Raw genomic sequence first — 26,029 nt, forward strand, 5'->3', positions numbered from 1 at the left:
CATCCTTGTCTCTGTAGTTTCATCATATCATGCAAACACTGCATGCTCTTTGACAGAACTTGCATTTGATTATACCTGATCAATTAATCTAATTTGAATCAAATTTATATAAAGAAAGCACCAATACCCTAATATATGCAAATTTGTGTAACCAGACGATGGAAGAAAATTCATGCTGGACAATAGCTAGTGCTATGGCACAGAGGAATAAAGCCCTAACGATGTCTAGGATGATCTGGGTTCAAGCTTGAGTATCTTAGATGCTGACAGAGAGGGATGAGCATACCCAGTGGGTGCATTTATCAAAGATGATTCCTAAGGGGAGGATGATCCACAGAGGAAGTATCCCTCAGATGTTGTCAACAAACAAAGAATTGGGGGTGGGCAAACAAGGGTAGCTCATCATATAACCCCCCCCCCCCAGCAGCAGAAGTAGTTGGTGACACTGTCACCCCATGGTATCCTTAAGATCCATGCCAGCCTCCGCTCACTTGGAGAAGTCAGGAGAGAGGAAGGAGGAGCAAGTAGATCTGGTGATGGACGGGGGCACTGGGATGGCCAGAATGAATGGAGCAGGGAGTGAGAGGGGGTCAGGATAGACAATCAGAAAGTTATTGTGAAGCATTTCTTCACACAACATGTAACAGCTGACTGGATCAGCCTTCCTGAGGAGGTGCTGACATCTGATTCAGTATTCAATAATGTATGTGAAAAAGTTAAATAACTTATTACAAGGAACAGAAAATATATTTTTTAAGCTGTTGTTTAGAAACACTCACGATGAGGCAGAAATGCTTAAACAGGATTTTTTTTAAATCCTTTGTTAATCAGTTTAGTCCCACTAGGCTGGTAACCTCTTTTCAGGAGATTCCTGAGCTGGTATTTTTACTACTAGGAGGGAATTTGGCCAGGGCATCAGAGAATTTCCTTTACTCTTTTCGATGGATGCCATAGGATCTTTTACATCTACCTGAGCTAACAGCAGTTTAATATCTCACCCAAAGGACAGCACATCCCTTATGCTACACTGGAGGGTCTGCTACTGATCTACTTGGAGTGGGAATAGATCTGACAGCTTTCAACACCAAAGGCAACTGTGCTTCTTGTTTTAACACTGACACTACTGGATTCATTAAATATTACCAACTATGGAAAGCTCTCTGAGCCAGAGACACTCTTGGTATACTATAACTAAGAAGAGATATTCCCATGAATTGAAGAAACTTGGGAAGTAATTATATTAGTTAGCATGGGTTGTAGGGGTGCAAACCTACCCACATACAATGCGGGATTGCAGAAGCTTACTCTCTGCATATAACATTTTCTTTTTCCCTTTTCCCCAGTACTATTTCCTTTCAATGAAACAGCACTTTATAGAAATACTTTTCACAGGCTCATAGAAAAGTACTAGACGAACTTCCCCTGGGGGCCATTTTGTGTCTAGGCAATTTCCCTTTCAAAGGTGAGAATCAAACCTTGTGTCTATGAGGTAAATACCTTAACCATTATACCAACTAACCCTCTTTTAAAATGGTAATTTAAATCCTATTCTTTGGGCCATTTATGCAGCTGTTTTCTTGATACAAACATTGCATCTGGTTTATTAACTGAATTGTAATGCAATTGCTATAAAGAAGCAATGTTAATAGGCAAATGCTAGACTAGTTGCCCTTCTGGATTATTTTAAGATGAGACAATTTCGCTGAAAGGTGAGAATCAAACCTTGTACTTTTTGTCTGTGAGGTAAATACCTTAACCATTAGACCACCCAACCCCTTTTGATGTGTTACTTGTCTATTGTGCTATTATTATCCATATCATGGAACATATCTTGGTTAAATAAGATGAGCAGCTTTCTCAGCTGGTAGAGATACAGCAGATTGGGCTGGAAAAGTGTGTTTTTTTATTCTTTGTTTATCTATAGTTCTATAAAATGCTACTATAATGAGCATATATTTAATCAAAGCTAAATGTAAAAAAAATGCCACTTTCATATAATAACACAGCATGGAAACAAGCAGCTGGCAATGTTAGCTTGACCCCAACATCCATTTTAATTTGCTATGTTTTTGAAACACACTTTAATAAATTTGTGAAGACATACTTACTCATTCCAGAAGCACACTGTATATGGAATTTTTTTGCCAACAAATGCTGACACTGAAAACAAAACACGTACTATCTAGGTGCATTCATATGTCTTTTCTTGATAGTCTCATGAATTTTAAGCTTAGGGAATAAACACCATAGTCATTTAATACTCATTAAAGATGATAATCCTTTTTCAGGAGAATCATCTCTGTGATAAATAATGCCACAATAAAAATAATGAACATGGAATGAAATATGATTGATATCCTTGTCCCAAAACAGTATTTAACTGCCAAGTGCATACACAAAAGAAATGGTGCCTAGTATCACAACAGGTGCAGTTGTCTTATCTATAAACTATTCATTCTGTATTTCATCCCATTCTTTGCTAACCATCTCAGTCTCTACCTCAAGCTACAAGCTCAGATCTCTTCCATCCTTGATACCTGCTCTCCAAACACCTATAACTAGACTGCACTGTACTGGTCACAGTTTTTTGGAGATATCACCCCGAAAATGGAATACCTTCCCAGGAAACGTAAAACAAATTATCACTCCACAAAATTCAGAACTAACCTTGAAAATATCTATTCAAAGATGTTACCGCCAAATGTTTCCAGTACCAAGAAATAACTAAACATACAAACACTAATCGCACAAATTCCACAATTTGTTAATGAGTAGTACAGTGTCAGTTCAGGACTGGGAAATGAATAAGACAAGAATGTATACTGTCACCTTACTTACTCATTTTATATGTTAAATGTATCATGCCAGATGCTGGGTTAGACAAATCAGTCAAAGCTTTTGTTAGAGTGTGCAAAAAGGAAATTAGACAAGTGATTATGCAAAGAAGTGCTCCTGCATTTTATAACCTGACTACATCAGAATATGATGCACTTTGTAAGCTGAAAGAAGTGCCCCTGTTGAGATTCGACCCACTGACAAAGGAGGTGGGCTTGTTCTGAAAGATAAAGATTTTTATTTTGAATAAATGCAGAAATTGTTGGATGATTTTTCCACTTATTTATTGATCTCTAAGCATATGGTTATGGGTGTTATTGGGAAGATTTATTTTTTAGTGTTTGATCTTATGATGACAGGTATGATTACAGATTTGTTTAAATATTTTATTATTTATTTATTTATTTATTTTTTATTTATTTATTTAACATTTGTTGACCAGGAATGTCCGACTAGGTTCCACAGAGCCTGTTTTCAGCGGAGCCCCGGGGAGAAATGCTCCAGATGCATGTCTTTGGAATGTGGGAGGAAACCGGAGTACCCAGAGGAAACCCACGCGAACACAGGGAGAACATGCAAACTCCACACAGAAGGCACCCCAGCCGAGAATCGAACCGGAGAACCTCTTGCTGTGAGGTGACAATGTTAACCACTGCACCACTGTGCCGCATATGTAATATTTTAATGTGGAACATCCGCTTGTTCTGGTTTTGTACGGTCTTCCAAACATCCACAGAAAGTTGAGTAGCTCGCCAATGTGTCCGATTGTTTCCAGCAAGGGCTGGGCTGCTGAGCCATTTTCTATTTATGTAGAAAAAGACTTTGCTACCAGTAATAGATATGGTGGATACAGTTTTGAAGGATACAAAGTCTTTTCTAGAGGACTTCTACACTAGTACCTGTAGTCTTAGTCATGACATGGATTATTATTTTGAGACCATGGATATAGGGTCCCTTTTTACAGTTATTCCCAATTTGAGGGGTATTGAGAATATCAGAGAATTTTTGACTAATGGAATTTTTTTCCTTATAATAAGATTGAAGTGATATGTACTTTACTTGAAATTATTTTGGAAAATAATGTTTTTGTTTTCAGGGATGACTTTTATTTGCAAAAGGTTGGCATAGTGATGGGCATGGCTTGTGCCACTAGCTACGCCAACTGTGCATTAACACAATGGGAGTTGAGTTCAGTGCTGAATAACAGTGAATTTTGTCCACATTTACTTTGTTATAAGTGATTTTTGGATTATATATTTTTCTTATGGGGAGGTCCAGTTGAGTCATTGTTTTAGTTTATTGATTTCCCTACATATTGCAATGTCATTTGTGAAGTTCATGTATAAGCATTCCCCTGAGCAGGTTGAGTTCTTAGATATTACTATCAAGAGAACTCATTTAGGGTGCATTAAGACAGGCTTATATAGGAAAATGTGTTAGAAGAATTCTTTGTTACATAAGAATAGCATGCACCCAAGCCATGTTTCAAGGAATCTATTGAAGGGATAATTTTTTTAGGATTATAAGGCCTCATAATGATGAGATACATTTAGAAGTAGCTTTTGCTAATGTAAAGAAGGTTTTTTTTTAATAGAGGTTATAAAGAGAAAGAAACAGACAGTTGTATTGCCCATGTATTAGCTGAAAAGGAAGGTAGGGGTAGACCATACTTTTCAGAGCAGCTGCAAATTAATGACAATATACAAGATCGGCAGTCTGATTGATGAGTAAGGGTCCCTTTAACTTTTTTAAGTGGTTTGAATGCTTTTTGTAACACCATAAAGAAGAATTGTAATATTTTGTATGCTTCTGATGACTTGAAGAATATTACCAGTGAGAGACCATATTTTTCATAAATCTTGACCAATGGATGGGAGATCGCAGATATACCCCAGGGATTACCTCAGTGTCACTGCTCGACAGAGGCACAGCAAAATAATGGGTATAGTTCCCCATACTAAAGGGGTGGCGTAAGCCACAAAACGATGGGCTAGGCTTGTAAATGCCCTCGGGCAGATAGCCTAGTATGAACCTATGAACCTATGAACCTAAATATAGTCTATCCCTTGACAGAAAATTATGCTATAAGACGCATACAGATAGGTCATTTATAATTTCACAAAGGCAAGGCACTTATCCATATAGAAGTTGCAGTGCATGCCATTTTATTCAGGCATGAAATTTACTCATCCCCTACTCGGTTACTCGATAGAGTGTACTTTTTATGCTGACTGCACGTCTAAGAAAGTTACTGTTCTGAATGCAGTGGATTCTATATTGGTAAGACCGCTCACTGTCTTAAAGAGCATATATCAGAACATATGAGGAATATTAAGAATGTTAAAGTCAGTAATGCACTTGCACGGCATGTGGGAAAAGAAAGTTCATACCATAGTTTTAGATTTCTTGTACATGAGATGGTCAGTGAAAATATTAGGGGTGGGGACTTAAAGAATGGAATGAATTAATAGAATAGAAACGACTATTGTACCTTTGTTCTGATAGACCTCCCGGCATTAATGAGTCTGTTTCTTTAAAACTGGCTTTAAGTGCACGAACACTCCCCATTGATGATTTAATGGAATCAAACTGGTCCGTTTCTATTGTTTGTAAATATTTTGTCTTTGAAACAGTTTTTTTGCTGCGTTGTGTTGCATTTTAGGATTTATATAGTGTATATTATATATGTATTTGGTTATTGTGTTTTTATTGAGATAAATGTACTTTCTATTCTTAGGAATGCAGTCCTGTTTTTTGATTGGTTGCAGATGTTTTAAATATCCTGTTAGTCTTTGCTGTATTCAGTCTGAAGAAGCAATTTGTAAATCACAAAAGTGCTTACTTGTATTTATTTGTTGAATAAAATCGGTGTCCTGGAGCCATGTTGACTGTGTATCTATTTATACTTAGTTCACTCGTCTACGCTGTGGTGCTTAGTCTTTACCCAGTGGCATGTTCAGTATTTTATCCCAAAAATGGAATGCTCTCCCAGGAAACCTAAAACAAATTACCACTCCACAAAATTCAGAATTAACCTTGAAAATATCTATTCAAAGATGTTACCTGCAAATGTATCCAATACCAAGGAATAACTGAACATACACGCACTAAACCCACAAATTCTATAGTTTTTTAATGAGTAGTACAATGTCAGTGGCAAAAGAGGTAGTACACTTACCTTTGGTGCAGAATGCTGTGGGTTCTATTCCCTCACCATGTAGATCAATTACTGATGCCTCAATGTGGTATAAGAGAAGTGCTGCACCCGTGAGCGTGCTACCCTTCAAAGGAGAAGTTAAACCAAGGCTCTGACCACTTGAGTTAGTGGTAGATAAGGTGGGTGTAAAAGATCCCACAGCACCCACTGAAAAGAGTATGGGAAGTCCCCTGATGTCCTGGTCAAATTCCCCTAATGGTATAAATGCCACCTTGGGTTTCCTGTGAAAAGAGGCTACTAGCCTAGTAGGACTAACCTGGTCAACAAAGGAGAAATACATTGCCTTTAATACTGATCTCTGCCTTATATTTCTTACTCCATGATACGAATATCAATTAATACTCTCTCTCCTCTCCCCTTTTCCTTCATTCTCATTCTCTTTCTTTCTCTCACCCCTCAGTCCCTCTTCGCCCAGACTCTGCACATATTGTAAATATCTTGCACCATCTATGTTACACTCCATATTTTATACTAGGTATCATATTTCAATATGTTGGTACCTACTTTATTTCAATATTTGGGTCTATATTGCATCCGCGAATGATCACAACGTTGAATCTGACATTGTCGACACGTCAACAGCAAAACCGCAGAACATCAAAGAGGTAAACGGAAATCTCCGTAAGGGGAGATTTCTGTTTACTTTAATGTAGTGCGGACTCGGAGTTGGAATATTTAAGTAGCAGGGGGTGTGGGGGGGTGCAGGGGGCCTTGCCCCCCTGCTTACAGCAAGTAGTTTTGTTTCCTGATGTTTTGTAATGTTTATATTAAGTATTCAATGTTACTGGACTTCAACGCTATGGTGTCGATCATATCGTATTCGAAGTTCAGTAACTTTGAGTATCTAATATTCATCTTAAGGTCCCCAGTGGTAAAATATGGTTGTACAAATCTGGGAAACACAACAGTGACCAATAGACTGGAAAAGGTCAATTTATAGTCCAGTCCCAGAAAAGGGCAATGCTAAAGAGTGTTCACATTGCCAAACAATTTCACTTGTTTCACAAGCTAGCATGGTAATGCTCAAGATCATGCAAGCCAGACAATATATGGGCCAAGAACTGCTAGACGTATGACCTGTTTTTAGGAGGCACACAGGCATCAGAAATAAAAGTTGCCAATATCCACTGGATAATGGAGAAAGCAAGGGAGTTCCGAAAGAATATTTACTTCCTGTTCACTGCCCACTCTAAAGCCTTTGACTGTGTGGACCTTAACAAACTTTGCTTAGCGCTTAGTGAAATGATGCTGGCTAATCATATTTACCTTCTGAAGAATTTGTATGCAGAACAAGAAGCAACTGTTGTAACTGAATATGAAACAACTGACTGGTTTAAGATTGGGAAACGAATAAGACAAGAATCTATACTGTCACCTTATTTATTAAGTTTATATGTTAAATGTATCATGCCAGATGCTGGGCTGGACAAATTAGATGCTGGAACCAAAATGGCTAGGAGAAATATTATCAACTTAAGACATGCAAATGATACTATTCTAATAGCTTAAAGTAAGGGAGCATCAAACGTGCAGAAACTGCTCTGTTCATAAAATAAAATTACATCAGCTTGTGCTGTCATTTTTTTTCTTTTGCATAGGGGTGAGTAAAAAGTGGAGACAGTGACAGATTTTATTTTCATGGGCTCAATGATCTTTCCATTTGGTGACTGCAGCAAAGAAGTAAAAAACTGTATTCTTTAGGAGAGAAAGTTATGGCAGGTCTGGGTATTTTAAAGAGCAAGGACATCACATTATTAACAAAGATACACATAGTCAAAACTATGTTTTACCAGTAATAACATCTGGCTGTGAGAGGTGGATTAAAAGTAAGACTATGCACTGGAAAACTGATGCTTTTCAACACTTGTGTTGGGGAAATCTTTTAAGAATGGGCTGCATGAAGACCGAACAAGTTAGGAAATAAATCCAGATCATTCATTGGAAGACCTGTTAGTAAAACTAAAACTCAAATAGTTTGATCACATAATGTGAAGATAGGATTCACTAGACAAGGCACTGATGCTGAGAAAAGTCAAGGGAAAAGCAAGACTGGAAACCTCAACAACAGAGGCTAAGTTAGGCGGACAGCATTACTGAAGTAATGGATATAAATTTGCAAGCAGTTAAAGAAGCGTGTCTTGACAGAAAGGCCTGGTATGCTAAAGTCCTGCAGATCATAAACTGTTGGAGTTGACCAAATGACTAAACAACAATAACAGCTTTGTTAGGTAACCTTTCAGTAATTCCTGCACTAACTACTTCTGAAAATTCAACAGTGTCTGTCAGAAAAGCCTTGTTTCAAATGTACTATTTTAACATTTCTTCAGGCACAATCTTTTTCCTGTGTAACACTTTAGGGTGTCTTACTGCAACATTTCTGTAGGCACAATTAAACAAATTCACTTTTTTTACTCTAATTATATCAAACATATGTAATTTCATCAGTGACCATTTCATTGCAGAGACTTACAATGCTAAATCATACAATGTAAAGACTCGGAGAATGAAAATCCAGACATATATATACTGCACTCAGTTTCATGTCATGTATCTTCAGCTGTGCATTCCATTCCCTTATCCTTCGCTGATGTTCTTGCTCAAAGTCTGCCTATAATGCCACGTAATCTGCATACAGCACTTCTATTGAAATATCCCCTTCAACCTGTTTACTAATGTAGTCCATCACCAGTATGAACAGCAGTGGGCTCAGAGTTGAACACTGATGCACATTCACTCCTACTAGCAACTCCTTTGTGAGACCGAACACTGTACTTAAGTCACGGGGTCCTTGTGCATAGCTTGCACTAATTCTATCAGTGTTTCTGGGACATCAAACCATTGTAGGACTGTCAAAAATCAGCTTTCCTGGAACCTTCTCATATGCTTTCTCTAGCTCTAGGAATGCACAGCTGGACTATTTCATCATCTCTAACTTCTCCTGCAAACATTGGGCTGGTTTTGCTGCATCCTGTGAATCTGAACTGCTCATCTCCCATCTTACATTCTATCATTATGTATATTTATCAGTCACTCTCAACAGAACTTTCATGCAACATGACAGGAGTTTGATTCCTCCTCACCGCCCATATATTTGGGTGCCTTCTTTGTTTTTGTACCCTGGTACTAGTGTATGTACTCTCCAGTCATCTGGGATACGCCTTTCTCTCTATACTGTTATAAGTACCCTCAGGAGCTATTTCTCCCCTATCTCACCCAACACCTTTATCATATCTGCTGTGACCTCATCTGAGCTTGTTTTCCCTGACTTAATTTTCCTTAGTGCTGTTCTTACTTCTTCTAAGGTGGGATCCTCCTCTTCTTTCATCATAGGCTGTGCCTGGGGCAGTACAGGTTCTATGGATTTTTTTTTTTTCATTCAGAAACTGCTGGAAGTACTCCTTGCATTTGCCTTTGATACCCTTTAGAATAGTGAGCAGGTTGTTGCTGGCATCTCTTAAGAAGGGTGTCTGATGGCTGTCTTCCTTATCTTTCTGTTCTTGTCTTACAACCTGATAGTTTCATTGTGCCATTCTTTGAGTCACTTCCCAAAAGCTGGCAGAGTGCCTCTGATGCCTTGCTCTTTGCTATTGCAGCTCTTCACTTAGCCTCTGTGTTAGCAACCACTATTCCTTCTTAGCCTGGTTTGTCTTTTCTATTTCCCACTTTATCCTACACTATTTCTTTTGATGACTTCTTAGGCATCTGCATTCCACCACCAACTTTCCTATGTACCTTGCTTCCATACCCGGTTTGGCCGCATATCTGTTCTATAGTCCTGACAATACTGTTTTGAGGTGCTGCCATTCTTCTTCAAGTCCATCTGCTTCCTCTTCTTTCAGAGGTTCTAGAGCGTGAGTAACTCCTTGAACTGTTGTGCCTTCTCTCCCATCAACTTCCAGGTATTCAGCCTACTATGACAACTGTTTGCAGCTGATTGTGGCAACCAATGTTTTATACTTTGGACTGACTGTTTCACTGGGAATGTCTTTGCAATTGTTGATTCTATCCCAGTGCCCTTTCCTCTCTATGATGAAATCCACCTGAGTTGAATGTTGGCCACTCTTGTATGTGAACTTGTGTCTGTCTCTCTTGCTTAACCATGTATTAGCCACCGTCAAGTAATTTACCAGACAAAAGTCTAGAATTACCTCTGCTTCTTTATTCCTGTTGCCCCACCAATGTAGACCCAGGTAGTCCTCATATCCTGTTCTTTCTGTTTCAATATGTGCATTCAGGTCACCAGTTATCAACACTAATTCAAGTTGTTCTACTTTACGTTATATCAGTATGATAAGTTAAAATTAGATCTATTACCACCTGTAACATGATGTTCTATAACAATATAATAACAGCTATGAATGAAAAATTGTGCTGTGATGTAATTTATATAGATGTAACTTCAGCATTTCACAGGGTCATACACAAAACAATGATTAATAAATTAGAAAAACTAGATAGTGATCTATTCTTGCTAAAATGGAAAGCTGCTTGGCTTACAAATAGGGCATGGCAAGTATCATATAGCAATTAGGCAGGTGAAATTCCTGGTTACAGTCAGGATGTCCCATAGGGCTTTGTCCTAGCCCCTTAATTGTTCAAATTGTATTTTTCAGACCTATCTTTTTCATCTGAAGTGTTCTACAGTCTGTATGCAGATGATGAAATTGGGTGAACTGATTACATGTGTTACAAATTGGGCACATCTACAAAAGAACTTGACTAAACTGACCATTTGGGCACAGGATAATAATATGCTAACAAATACATCAAAAACTAAGCATATGAGATTTAGGAGACATAAATTGAAAGGGGAATATTTAATACAGCACACAGTGATTGAAACTGTAGATTCATTTAAGGACCTGGGCATATGGGTAGATCCACTTTGAGTTTTCCTATTCATATCAACAAATTGGTTAATGATAGTTATAGAACTATAGGTTGTATAAAAAGATTTATGAATTCTGGAAAATCAGAGATGGTGAAGTTTGTTAATTACGTTAGACCAAAACTTGAGTGTGGAATAACAATATGGAAAACTTATAAGAAAACAATCATGAGTCAACTGGAAAGAGTATATCAGAAATATACCAAGGGCATCCATGGATGTAAAATTTGCACTGAGTGTGACGAGGGTGGACAGGATTAGGAATAAGTATATTAGAGGGTCAGCCCAGGTTGGAAAGTTTGGAGACAAAGCCAGAGAGGCAAGATTACATTGGTTTGGACATGTGCTGAGGAGGGATGCTGAATATATTGGGAAAAAGATGCTAAGGATGAAGCTACCAGGTAACAGGAAAAGAGGAAGGCCTAAGATAAGGTTTATGGATGTGGTGAGAAAGGACATGCAGGTGGTTGGTGTGACAGAGCAAGATGCAGAGGACAGGAAGAAATGGAAACAGATTATCTGCTGTGGTGACCCCTAACGGTAACAGCCGAAAGAAGATGATGATGATGATGATGATGAAAGACTAAAATATCTGAACTTGTACAGCAGGTATTTAGGGATGACTACCTCTGGAAATGTTTGGAGTTATCAAAACATAGTAGAGAATCATCAGACAACCCCATGTAGAAGATTCTATAGGAATGAGAAGTGTACTAATTGGTTCTCTGAGAGAGCAGCTGATGCATGGAACAGACTACCAAATGACATTAAAGCAAGTAGTAGTTTAGATATTTTTGAGAACAGTTTGGACAATTATTATGGAAACATCAGTTCTGGTATATTGGCAGGCTAGAAGGACAATTAATGCCCGTGCTTGAAATATTTGTATGCATTTATATATGTACCTTGTAGGTCCTGCAATGGCTCTCTGAATATACTCTTTCCTCACTATCACAACCCTGCTGTGGAGTATAAACTGAGATTATGAATAGCCCCCTATCCTTACACTGGATTCTGATTTCCATGAGTCTGTCACTAATTCTGATGTCACCCCCTCACTGTCTTCTGAAGCTTATCCCTCACCGTAGTTCCCACACTATTTCTAGTCTGTCCTCCTGCTGTGTAGTAGACTCTGGATCCCAAGCCAAGTAGTTTTGCTGCACTGCCCTTCCATCTCATCTGCTGGATACAGAAGATGTCCAGCTTCCTCATTACCATTATGTCATCCACTTCCAAGCTGTGTCCTGTCAGTGAAGCAATGTGTGGCAATCCTTAGTTCATGTTTGGCAGGTTGATAGTTTTACATCCAGTTTTCACTCAAAAGAGCTATCCCTTGTAACCCAAGCTGGGCAAATGGACACCAGACAGGTAGTAGCTGCAAGTACACATTGTCCAATAGGGCACATTCACCCCTGCCACTATTAGCATGGATCTATGGCATAGGTCTGGTCCTCACTTATCACTGGCAAATACCCATGCCCAGTTTTGGTAGCATTAGTCAACACGGTCAAATCTGCTAGAGCCAATTTTTACATCATGAAGTGGCTAGCCCTGTCATGGTTTGCAGTCTGTGATTCATAATGCTACATCAGCTGGTCTATGCAACTCTTCTCCCTATAGAGCACTATCTAGAGTCTGTGCTGCTGCCCAAAACTCTATTCTTGGGTGAATGTGAAGTTAAAACACTCAGCATGTTTTTGGAAACATGGGAGGTTCCCAACAAAGACACAAGAAGAACATGCAAACTTGGTCAGAGGTCAAGATCAAACCTTGCGGGTGAGAGGTGAAGACCATAATCATTTTGCCAACTAATCTCTCGATATAGTACCAGTGGTGTGGAATGTGCCCTTTTGCTGGTATTGTGCAATCTCAAAGTTGAAATATTTAAGTAGAAGGAGGGTTGAGAGGTGCAGAGAACTTGTCCTCCTACAAAAACATTGTTTTTAGTTGCATTCTCAGAGGTTAGATTACAGAGCATCTGCTGTTTATTATTATTATTATTATTTTGCATTGACATTATGTAGTTTTGACATTTTGCAGTACACCAATATGTGTATATATATATATATATATATATATATATATATATATATATATATATCTATATATATATATATATATATATATATATATATATATATATATATATATATATATATATATATATATATATATATATGGGTTCACTTCAGTTCACTGAACTTTCAATTCAGTGACTTTCATTTCACTGACACCATTTCACTGAAATTAATTTCACTGAAACTTCATTTCACTGAAAGTTCATTTCACTGACAACTATTATTAGCAATAAAATGGAATATTCCCCCTTCCCCACTGTAGTGCGACCCTGGAGTTAGAATATATAGTTGGGGGGCAGAGCCCCCCACATTGGGGGGTGTGGGGGCGCAGCCCCCCACTTCATTTCATATGATATTCTTACGTTTTGATATAATATTGCTTAGTAAAAGAAAAGTAAGTGGGGGGCTGCGCCCCCACACCCCCCGATGTGGGGGGGCTCTGCCCCCACACCCCCCTAACTATATATTCTAACTCCAGGGTCGCACTACAGTGGGGAAGGGGGCATATTCCATTTACTTTGCAATAATACTTGTCAGTGAAATGAACTTTCAGTGAAATGAAGTTTCAGTGAAATGAATTTCAGTGAAATGGTGTCAGTGAAATGAAAGTCAGTGAATTGAAAGTTCAGTGAACTGAAGTGAATCCTTATATATATATATATATATATATATATATATAGCCACGGTGGTTCGATTCTCGGCGTGGCTTGGAAGTGCCTTCTGTGTGGAGTCTGCATGTCCTCCCCGCGGTTGGGTAGCGTTTGAAAGACATGTGTGTGTAAATGGGCGTGCCTTTGTTGAAGGTTGGGTGTCGAGCTGGCACCTCAGTGTTTCATAATAATCTACTGCCAATCATTAGTGGACCGGAGTTCTGCTGTGGCGACCCCTTACCGGGAAAAAGCCAAAAAGATAAACAATAACATATAAATATATATATATATATATATATATATATATATATATATATGAAATGTTTCCCTTTGTTTGGTGAAACAATCTTAAAAAGAGTCATAATTCATCATTTATCAAAACTGAAAAGTATAACTCAAAAACTGTAGAAACATTAAAAAAAATTCTGCTAGAAGGCAAGCCCCAGTGCAGGCTTCACTTGGAGAGCTTGGTCCCTTTTCTACCCTAGCTTATATATATTTATAAATAAATATGAGTGCCTCAGTTGCACTAAGTGAGGAAAAGTGAAAGACCTTTCTGAAATGTGTCACCATTTTGCACAGCACATGTGGTTTTGAGAAACTACAATAAAAAAAAAAGAAATCACAACAATGGTGGTCGAACGAACACACATAAAAGAAGTGTAAGTATGCCATGCATTCGTATATACATATACAATTATAGATACAGACAGATGCAAACACACATAAATGAAGTGTAAGTATGCCATGCATTCGTATATACATATACAATTATAGATACAGACAGATGCAAACACACATAAATGAAGTGTAAGTATGCCATGCATTCGTATATACATATACAATTATAGATACAGACAGATGCAAACACACATAAATGAAGTGTAAGTATGCCATGCATTCATATATACATATACAATTATAGATACAGACAGATGCAAACACACATGTATGCATATACCTATGCAATTATAAAACCATCAGAAGAGTATTATCAGTTCATTCTCTCTCTTGTGCGGGAATAGCGATTCTGTAGACTTCAGTGTCTCCCACCCCAATAGACAACTTGCAGTCTGCACAGTGTTGTTATATATTCCTCACTGAGTGGCACACTATTTTTGCAGTGCAGTCTTACTATGGTGATTGCCCATCCTACAGCAGGTGTCTCCAATTTACCAAACTGCCTTTCTTCCCCTAGGATGCTTCAGCTGACCTTGGCTTCTTGCTCCAATCTTCCCTGCCTGAACCCTCCAGCAGATATTCTATTAATCAAATAATGGTCAGCTGGGTCACAGTTTGGGCTTCATTCCTCTTTGTCACTGGGCTGAGTATTAGACATTTATTTATTCTTTTGGGATATCTGCATAGAAGTTTGCTGGAAATGATTAAAAAGTTAGTTGTGCAGGTTAGATTTCTACTTTGAAAGATAAGCTAGGAGGTTGCGGTTTATATGGAGTCTACAGTAGTGAGCTACCTAGCCTCATTGGTCTCAGAGATTCTATTCTTGTTCTGTAAATCAGAAACCTTTGGCATCCAGTGGGTACTACCAGTAAGATCCTGCATAGTTTAAGTTTTTTTTGCAAGGAGGAAAGTCAGGTTTTAGAGTATTGTATTTTAGCTTTATTAATTCCGTTTGTAGGAGTTTCTGAAGTAAGCATATTGCTTTCAGTTTTCCTGACTGTTTTGCTTTCATGTTATCTATGCTTTCTCCATTTTTTGAAGCTTTATGTGAGTTTGAGAATAAGCTATGAGATGAGGTAGAGCTTGATTAATTTTTTTATTTACAGGGTAGTATTTATATTAGAAAGGAAGTTGTATGTGTAATAGACATTGGAGGGTTATTTTGATTCTTATTTCCTCACGAAAATTAATCAATTAGTATGGGAAAGCTTATTCTAAAGGAGTGGTTCACGTTTTTATTAAGGGTATGAATGATGATAATTCTACCTGGAATGTTTTTTCTGAGGCGAATTTGAAGTTGTTGCCAATGGTGTTAGGATATTCTAAGACGGATCCAGCTAGTAGATTGTGTTGTAGGAGAGATGCAGAATCTGTTACAAGTTAATCTAAACAGTGTGATTAACCAGTTGTGGGATTTAGTCCACTGGAGGAAATGATAACTCGGGATGTACTGTATGTTCTGAATGAAGAATTTAGTAGGCCACAGAGAGGGATGGAGCCCAGTGTTGAATAAATTCACACTAATGAGGGAAGACTTCCTATCTATCAGGGTGAAAATGGTCGAAATCATGGAATTGAATGCTTTGTGATTTGTTGGCGATGTGTTATATACCACAGCTATAAGGAGCTTTAGATGATTCCCTCTTGTCAATGTGCCAATGAGTCAGTTTGGATTCTTGTGTGAAATGTTATGGGGGTATGGTATGAGCTTGGTTAAGATGGTAATTTGTAATAAAAACACTATACCATCAAACTTTGCATTACAGGAAGAAGTGAGCAATTCATAGCCTTAATCATCTGAACTAAATTGCCACAGCACCATCAAAGTACAATAAATTAGCTTAGAAAATGAAGTTAGAAGAAACAAAATGCCAACTTGTTACTTAGCATTCCAAAGCAGGGAATCAATGTACCATGAAAGTGCAGAGAAAAACAAAAGCACCTGTTCATGGCATAAAATCCATACACTATTATCAAATAAATTTTCACCCAGTCACCATTTGTTTTATGACCATGAACCATGGCTTTATTAAGAAAAAAAAAAAACAGAGCATGAGAAGGAAAGAGTAGCAAAAGACCTCTAAACGGTCACCCTTTTACATTCCAGTTCACTTTTTTTTTATTTTGAAGCCACGGTTAATGTGTTAATGAGTAAAAAAAACTGCAATCCAGCCAGAAATGAGTGCAGCAGCAATTACTAAGAGCTGCTCTGGTTGCCGTTAGAGAGACAAGTACATGGATGTGACAACTACTTTGGTGTTTAGACTTTACAGCTGTTATGAAGTTGTGTGAACCTCGGTTCCAGATGATTGCCACTGTTGAAGTGTAACCCCAATCCCATGTGCAAAAATGGGGAAAAAGGGGTTGTGGATGAATCGATGGAAAAAAAAAGAGTTTGACAATAATAATTGCTATCAGAAAAACAGTAAAAACAATTCTGTAAGAAAGCCAGTAAAACATAAAAAGTGTGTGTTTTTGTCAGAAGTACTTTAAACAAATGTCCATAAGCCTGCTAAACCTAACATTTTGATCTCACATTTTTCACATGCCATCTATGGACCACCATTCCATGAACTGTGCCATTAGGATCCAATGCATCTCCAAAATGAGATTTGTGAAAACGAAGTGTGAAATAATGTTTACACACACACACACACACACACACACACACACACACACACACACACACACACACACACTGGAAAATTGTATACATTCATAGGTGTTTATAAGGCTAACGACCATAAAGGCCTTTTTGAACGTAGCCATGCATCCCAAAGCTCTGACAAGTTCTGTTACCATTGGTAAGTGTAAGCAGGAGCATAGGAGGTGAAACATTTACAAGCAAGGGCCTGGGAGATGAGCCATTTACAGGTTGCCTGTGTTCATTAGAGATGTCCATCAGGGTGGGGTCTGACAATACCATGTATGTCAGGCATAGATCTCCCTTTAGCAGCCTGTAGGAGACATAATACAGGGATAGGGCCTTGATGTGGACTGCAGAGAACATGTTAGTTACACCCTGTATTCTTTTAGTGAGGAACTTCTATGGATGTTCCAGTTGTTGGATATGCCTGGCTAGATACATACCAAAAAGGGCATTGTACTTAGTGATAGGTCTGATGAAAGCTGAATACAGTGAAACAATGACTTCCTTGGATGTAGATGCCATACCTTTGTTTTTAAGTTGCACAGCATAGACTGATTTCCTCATTAATGTAGACACACGATAGTCAAAGGCTAGATTACTGTCTATGTGTGTACCCAAGGGACTGACTACTGGGTCAGCTTTTAGGGATGTGTTGTCAATATGATAGTTACAAGGGGTGGATGACTTCCCAAAGGATACAATTATGTATTTCTTTGCATTTAGTTTTAGTCCATGGCACTGACATCAGTTGTTTGTCTGCGTCAGCCCTTCCTGGAGAACATTTGTGTTAGTGGACGATTCAATGACAGGTTCTAATTTGCAATCATCTACAGATTTAGTCAGCCAGAGGCCATTGATGTTGACCTTGACTTCAGAGAAGTAAATGACAAAAATGAGTGGTCCCAGGACTGATCCCTGAGGGACTCTGCTTGCGACTGGCTTCTTTGTAGAGGTGGACTCCCCAGTTCTAGCTTCCTGGATCCTGTCTGTGAGCCAGCTGGCTATCCACCAAGTGACACGCGGGTTTGCATCTAACCTCTTAAGTTTGTCAACATTACCTGAGTGAGGTATTATGTCAAATACCTTGGCCAGGTCAAGGTAGGCAGTGTGAACCATTTTGCCCTCATCCATTGCTTTGGTGACCTTCTCAAAGAAGTCCACCACATTGAGCATGCATGACCTGCTCTTGATGAAACCAAATTGGGCTGGGTCCAGGATATGGAGGTTTCCTAAGTCATTACTGATCATTTCAATGATAATTCTTTCCATTGCATTGCATATGAGACTAGTGAGACTTATGGGTCTGTAGTTTCCAGGGTCTGTTGATGGCCCACATTTGTGCAGAGGGACGACTTTTGCTGTTCTGTATTCATGAGGTACAAAGCCTATTTGGAGGCTACAATTAAATAGCAATTCCAAATAGCCTGATACTATTCATGCTATTTAGAAGGCATCCTGGATATTGTCTGGAGCTATTGATAAAGAGTTCTTGGCCTTAGAGAGAGCATTAAGGACATGTTCCCTAGTGATAGCAGGGGGGGTATATTTGATGGTATTTCTTGAGGGAAGGTTATGGGGGTGGAGAGGGGTAAAGTTGGAGTTCAGTTTGTCAGCCATTAGGTTTACTATATCTTCTGGCTCATTATAGGTGGCTCCATTTACAATGAGATCTGCACAGAATTGTGTATTGTCTTTGAGGTTGCTGACATAGCTAAAGAATGTCTTGTTGTTGTCCTTGGCCTGAGAGGCCACATTTTCCTCATATTTGACTTTGGTAGAATTTATTTGTCCTCTGAGTTGCTTGTTTAGTTTGACGAGAGTGGTTTTATCTTGTTGGGTGCTGCACTTCCTAATTTTTGCAATGGTTTTCTTCCTTCTGTTATACAACCTATTGATGTTGTGATTCCACCAGGGTGACTTGTTTTTTTGAGTTAGTTCTGTACTTCTTCCTGGTGGTTACAGCTGTCTCCATGCAGCTGTTAACATGCTTGTTACTGTTAACAATTCTGTGTAGGCAGCGATGTTCTTAGGGTTTATGGGGGCTTGAAATTTTGCCAGGTTATCAGTTAATAGTATCAAGTTAACCTTATCATAGTTCCTGAATATTCCTGGGCTAACTGGGATTCCAGATTTATTTTTACTTCAAATTAAACCATTTTGTGGTCTGACCTTACCAGAGAAGACATCGCACTAGGGAGTGTGCAGCACTCTCCCATATTAGTGAGGATCAGATCCAGTATGGTTGCACCCCTCATTGGTATATTGAAAATCTGATCTAAGGAATTTGTGTTTACAAAATCCAGGAATCTCTGTGCCTGTACGTTTGGTGTCACATATGATTCCCAGTTAATAGTAGGGTAATTAGATTCACCCATAAATGTGGTATTGATTTGGATGGTGAGCATTTCCAATAAGTTTAAATTCATGGTATGGGTTTCCTGAGTCATAGAGGGGGACCTACAGCTTGCAAAGAAATGGAATTGGATTTTGCCTATGGAGAAGATCAATTGCATTCTCCTGTTTGACCAGCCTTGAGGTAAATGTATTTTTGATGTAAACTGAGACACATTCACCTTTAGTCCCTGTCTGTGTAGTAGCTGGTCTAAATGTGTGGAAGGCATTATAAACTTACACTGTCAGTGTGCTTTCCACAGCTTTAAACCATGTCTCAGTGACCGCACAGACATCAGCATCCCCTAGGGTGAAGAGAGCTTCTAGGAAGTGAAGTTTTTTGTTTAGACCCCTAGTGTTGAGCAGTAACACCTTTAGATTTTCTTAGTTTTGATTTGCTATGTTGGAAGTACTTTGTTTGGCATTGCCTAAAAAAGGCACTATAGGGGAGGAAAATGTTTTAGCTAATATTCAAAAGCCTAGGGAGAGAGGTGCAGACCATCCCTGGCAAAGCAGTGTGGCCTATTAACTATCTCTTTCTATGCTGAGAAATATTGCACCCCCTTAGAATGACACCAGAAAGTAAGCCAATTATTAGTCAGCCATGTTTTGTTCGCTTTGTGGCATCATCTTTGAAGAAGGTAGAATGGTGCTCAGTGCTAGGCTCATACCAGCCTGGGGCACATTCTGAGAGTTCCAAGATGTCTCTCTTCATATGGTCTAGGGAGGTACATCACAGATAATTTACAACAACGTGGACTATGACTGAGTTATACTGGTGCTTGTGGTCCAATGATGAGTACATGCTTAATGTGGTGGATCCTGGCACCCCGATAAGCAACTGCACATGGCTTTCTCCTTACTCAGCCTGGTGAGAGGGACATCTGTGTGTCTCACAATGGAGTTTCCAATGACCTGAATGTTTTATTGTGTGGTGGCTTGCCTTATGGACTTGGAAGTAGAGAATGAGATGTGATTGTATGTGTTGATGTGGGTGTTGTACATTCGGGGCTGCTGATGGTCTTTGTTATCTGTGCTTCATTTAGGAGGTCTTTGCGGTTTAGGAAGGTTACATTTAAGTGCTTCAGCATATGTGGGTCTATGTGTCTGCTTTGAATTGTGTATGATGGGTGGAGAGTGTGTACTAATGACAACTTTATTGACATTAGGAGTACTTTTATGTCAACGCATTGCCTCTAGTGACATTGTATAAATACATCTCTTACATACCATATCAGTTTGTTTGAGAATTTACTAGTTATCAGTAAACATTAGGCAGTTTCTGTATTGCCTTAGGATACCCATATCCACCAAGCTGGTAATGGATATAGTGGGAAAGTTCATATCCATGGCAACAGACTATTTTTTTGATTGATTAGACAGTTGGAGTGAGAATATAAAGTAATGTCAGGAGTATCTGGTTTGCAACTCAAGGGGCACTGCTTGTCACTGCAAACTAGTTGCCCTGTATGCACCTAGGTATTGGTGAAATTTCAATGGTGCTTTTACAGGAAGAATTGCACTCAAGGTGTCTGTGAATATACAGAGCACTGCCAAACACTTGAGAGGGAAATTAATAAGTAGACCCTGATGATTTATTTATGAAGTACTTGGGCAGATATTCTGAAGTTAGAAGTAAATCAAACAGTACTTACTGAAAACAAAGAATCAGCTTGTGGAAAATGAAGAAAAGCTGGGAGTCCCCTGAATGGCTACTGCTAGGCAACCACGAGTGCTGGTCTCACCTCAGGTTCATGCTGCTGGGATACAATGCTCCTTTGCTTTTTGTCTCACCAGAAGCAAAACAGTAGCAACAATCCCAAGATGAGAAGCAGGCCACAGGCTGTTTGGTGATCCACAGTCTTGTTCTAGATCATGCAAGGTGTCTATAAGCTTGTTGTAGCCTTTTCCTTTGAGATGCCTTAAATAGCAACCAGACCAATCAGGAAGGTCAAGCACAAACACTCACCTGCCAGTCAGAAACAGTCAGGAATCAATGCACTCTGCACCATCTCTCACCAGAAGCAAAATATAAGCACAAATTCCAAGCTGGCATCTCTGAAGCAGTTATTAGGCCTATCGGTGATCAGCAGTCCTCAGGAAATATGGTTATTTAATGTACATATGCTTCATTTGTTGTAAAGCAAAGACTTTGTGGATTGCATTATAATGAAATGAATACAAACAGCCTAGGAAACGAGCAGTTAAGCTGTTTATATTAATTTTATTATTGCTATATACTATTTGTTCTATTTTTGTTGTGAAATAGTTCTTTTGACTAATATATGAAAGCTGATACATGATATGTAATTATTTCTGGAAGAAATATTTAACATTCAAAATTACACAGTTAAATAATTAGAATCATGTACAACATTCAATTAGTTACAAGGAGAGTAGGAAAACTAATTAATATTAAATACCACTACAAAGCATGTAATTGCCATACAAAAAGATATTAAAGGCAAATTTCAAACTATAAAAAAGTGACAATTTCTTTAATGGCAAAAATGACTTAGAGGTGTGTATGGTACACCTGTTCTCTCACTTCCTGGGATTTCAAGATACTTGTCCTTTAGGCTTGACCTCCAAATCATACTTGTACTATTCACACATCCTTTTCCATTATTCCACACTTAACAATACTCGTGAAGTAAACTACAGAGGACCAAAAAAAGACAATATTGTTTCTTTATGCTCCATTTAAATCTAAATTGTTTGGCTTTCTGGGACTGGTAGTTCACCATGTTGTAAGTCTTGAGTGACTGCACGGATTTCAGTGGACAAGATGGATGTGACCATCTCCAGTGGTACATCAGGTAAAAGGCAAATTCTTGTTTAAATAAATGCACATAAGGCCATTTCAAAGGTTACGTACTCAATAATATGATGATAAATGTTCAGATATTCTTTCATTACTGTACCAATGCTGTTCTCATTTGTATTTTAATGCAGTTTTTGATACTCTCCTGACATATTACACATTATCTGTTGCATTCCAGTCATAAAGCAGCACTAAAATAAATAGCATTCATTTCTTCTGATCTTGTTTGTGTCATCCAAAAATACTGAAATAGCAGCTGCAAGCTACACTTCACCAGTAACACTGGCCAGCCACCATCTATTGCAAAGGAATAGGTCCATAGGTTCATAGGTTCATACTAGGCTATCTGCCCTAGGGCATTTATAAGCCTAGCCAGAGTGTGTTTGGCTTTCGCCACCCATTTTAAATCAATTTTGCTATGCCCTTTTTCGAGGTTAGTATACTGTGCCTCTGTCTAACAGTGACACAGAAGTGATACCCGGGGTAAACCTACGATCTCCCATCCACTCATCAAGATTCCTCTTGAAGAGAGTCAGTGAGGGACTCTGCCTAACCTGGACTGGGATTTTATTCCAGAGTTAAGGGAGCCTCTGGGTTATGAATCTGTCCCTCCAGCATGTCCTATTTATTTCAGTGCTGAGGTTCAAGTCTCTCGAGCGCGTAGCTCGATGGGATTTGGATTTTCTGAGGTGCAGCATGTCCATTAATTCTGGGTTGGACATGGCTTTATACATCAGGCACAGATCGCCTCTGAGCAGGCGATATGCCACTGAGTAGAGCTGGAGTTTCTTTAACCAGGCAGCATATGGCATCTGTTTGAGCCCTTTGATCCTCTTGGTGAGGTACTTTTGGGGTCTTTCCAGTTGCTGCAGGTGTCTGGTAAGGTACATCCCAAAAGGGGCATTGTGCTCAATAATGGGCCTGATGAGGGATGAGTAAAGAGGCACGATGGCTTCCCCTGATCTAGATGTGAATCTCTTCATAATTAGGTGGGCTATATAAAATGTTTTTCTAACCACTTTGGCCACGTGGTTGTCAAATAAGAGATTGCTATCAATTTGGGTCCCCATGTCCCTAATTACTTCTTCTGTACTTAATGGATTACCACCTATGTGGTAATTTGTGGCCACTTTGTTTTTGCCAAAGGGGATGACTATACACTTTTTGGCGTTTAGCTTGAGGCCATGGCTCTGGCACCAGTTGTCTGTTTGTATGAGGCCCTTTTGGAGGATGCTTGTGTCGGCTGGAGAGTCGATTATGGCACCCAGCTTGCAGTCATCTGCGAACTTGGTCAGCCACAGTCCTTCCATGTTGGCCAGTACCTCCGAGAAATATATACCAAACAAGAGAAGTCCCAGGACTGAGCCTTGTGTGATGCCACTTGTAACTGGTTTGGAGTCTGACATGGCTCCAGCAATTCTAACCATGTGGGTTCTGTCCTTGAGCCAGTTTGCAACCCATCTAGTGACATAGGGGTTTATATTTAAGCTGGTGAGCTTATCTATAATGCCCGAGTGGGGTATTGTATCGAAGGCTTTTGCGAGGTCCAGGTAGGCTGTGTGGACCACCTTCCCCTCGTCAATGGCCTTGGTGACTGTTTCAAAGAAATCGACCAGGTTAAAGAGGCAGGATCTGCTCTTAACAAAGCTGAACTGGGTAGGATCCAGTATCTGTAGGTCCCCAATATCTTTATTTATGAGGTCCATGATGATCCTTTCCATAGCTTTGCAGACAAAGCTAGTCAGGCTTATGGGGCGATAGTTTCCAGGATCTGTTGAGGCACCACCTTTGTGGAGAGGGACCACTGTTGCTGTACACCACTCTTTGGGTACATATCCTTAGTAAGGCTGAGATTGAACAGTAGTTTTATGTTTGGGTTTAGCTCTTCTTGGAGTTCATGTAGGACGCAGCCCAGGACACCGTCTGCTCCCATTGATGCTGTGTTTTTTGCTTTGGAGAGGGCGGCTCTTACCTGAGCATCTGAGATGTCAGGGGGGCAGCACTCTGCTGGGATAGATATTTGCACTTTTGGTGGGGGGGGAGAAGTTTGTGCTGAACCTGTCAGCTAGGATGTTGGCAATGTCTGTGGGTTTGGTATATTTTTTGTCATTTTGGACTAATTTTGAGCATATCTGGGAATTCCCATCCAGGTTCCTAACATAACTAAAGAAAGCCTTGTGATTATCCTTAGTGTCCTGTGCAATTTTTCTCTCAAAGCTGGCCTTAGACGATTTTATGAGTGCCCGTAGTTTTTTGCTAATACTGATCAGAGATGCCTTCCCTTTTTGGGATTTTGCTCTATCATGTAGTAGCTTCCCCTTCTATTGTATAGTTTGTTTATGGCTGGGGTCCACCAGACAGGACGTCTGCCTTTGGAGGATTGGGTCTTGGTTTTATATGGGATTGCATGATCTATGCATTCCTGAAGGTGTTCATAGAATGCGTTTATAAAGGATTCTGCGGTCTGGGCCGTATTTTGCACAGGTCCGGGGGCTTTGAAGGATTCCACCTCGGTTTTGAGGAGTGTGAAATTTGCTTTAGAGAAGTTTTTCACTGTGGTTTTCTGGGCAGGGGGTGGGGTCGGGATGTGAATATCCAGTGAGATTAGTTTATGGTCTGATCTTACCAGTGAGGGATACACTTCTGGTCTGGAGCATAGAGTCCTCATGTTGGTGATGATGAGGTCCAGTATGTTTTCCCCTCTTGTGGGAGTGGTAACAAGCTGTTCCCTAGCATTTGAGTTTATAAATTCTAGGAACCTTTGGGCTAGGGTGTTGGAGCAAGAGTAATGCTCCCAGTCTATGTTTGGGTAGTTGAAGTCGCCCAATATAATGGTGTTTGGAGAAACCTTCATATTTTCCAGTGTTCCCAGGAAGGCCGAGTGGGGTTCCTGGGTTTGGGAGGGTGGTCTGTAGCAGGCTATAAACTGGAAAGCAGTTTTACCCACTGTTAGTTGCACGTGGATAGTCTCTGATGCCTCGTGCTGTGCCACCAACCTGGAGGTGTGGGTATCTTTGACGGATATTGATACTCCTCCTCCTTTTGTGGTTTGGTCCAAGTTTTGGGGCCGAAAAGCATGGTATGAGGTATAACCTGGTAGTGCTGGAGGGCTCTCAGGAGCCTTGAACCAGGTTTCTGTTACTGCACAGATATCGATGTTCTCCATGCTAAGGAGAGTTTCGAGTGCGTGCGTCTTGAGGTTTAGACTTCTGGCGTTGAGTAGCATTACTCTTAGTTTCTTATCCCTTGTGATACCTATGGAGGTGGGTTTGTCTTTTGAGCCTTGCCCAAAAAGTCACTCTGGGGGTAGCAAGAGCCTTTGCCAATATCCGAAAGCCCAGGGGTGACAGGTGCAAGCCGTCACTAGCGAAGCATCGTGGCTTGTCGAGCATGTCATCCCAGGCTGACAGACAAGCATTGGATCCCCTTTGAATGACACCAATACTTAAGCCAATTATTGAAATTGATCATCTTGTCTTCATATTGTGGCATCATTCTTGGTGAGGGTAAGATGCTACTCAAGGTCAGGGTCATACCGGCCTGGGCTACATGCTCAGAGAGCTCCTCTATGTCTCTTTTCATGTAGTCCAGGGAGGTACATCTCAGGTCATTCACACCAGCATGGACAATGACTGAGTCATATTTGTACTTGCCTTGGAGTGACCTGAGTGCTTGTGTTATGTGGCGGATCCTAGCGCCCAACAGGCAGCTTACCGTGACCTTCTCCTTGTTCAGCTTGGTGAGCAGGACGTCAGTGTGCCTGACGATAGAGTCACCTATTACAAGTGTATCAGGTGTGTTGTTTAGCCTTAAGG

This window comes from Protopterus annectens, chromosome 5.part1 (assembly GCF_019279795.1).
Source record: "Protopterus annectens isolate FY-2018-M chromosome 5.part1, PAN1.0, whole genome shotgun sequence".
Classification (NCBI taxonomy): Eukaryota; Metazoa; Chordata; order Ceratodontiformes; family Protopteridae; genus Protopterus; species Protopterus annectens.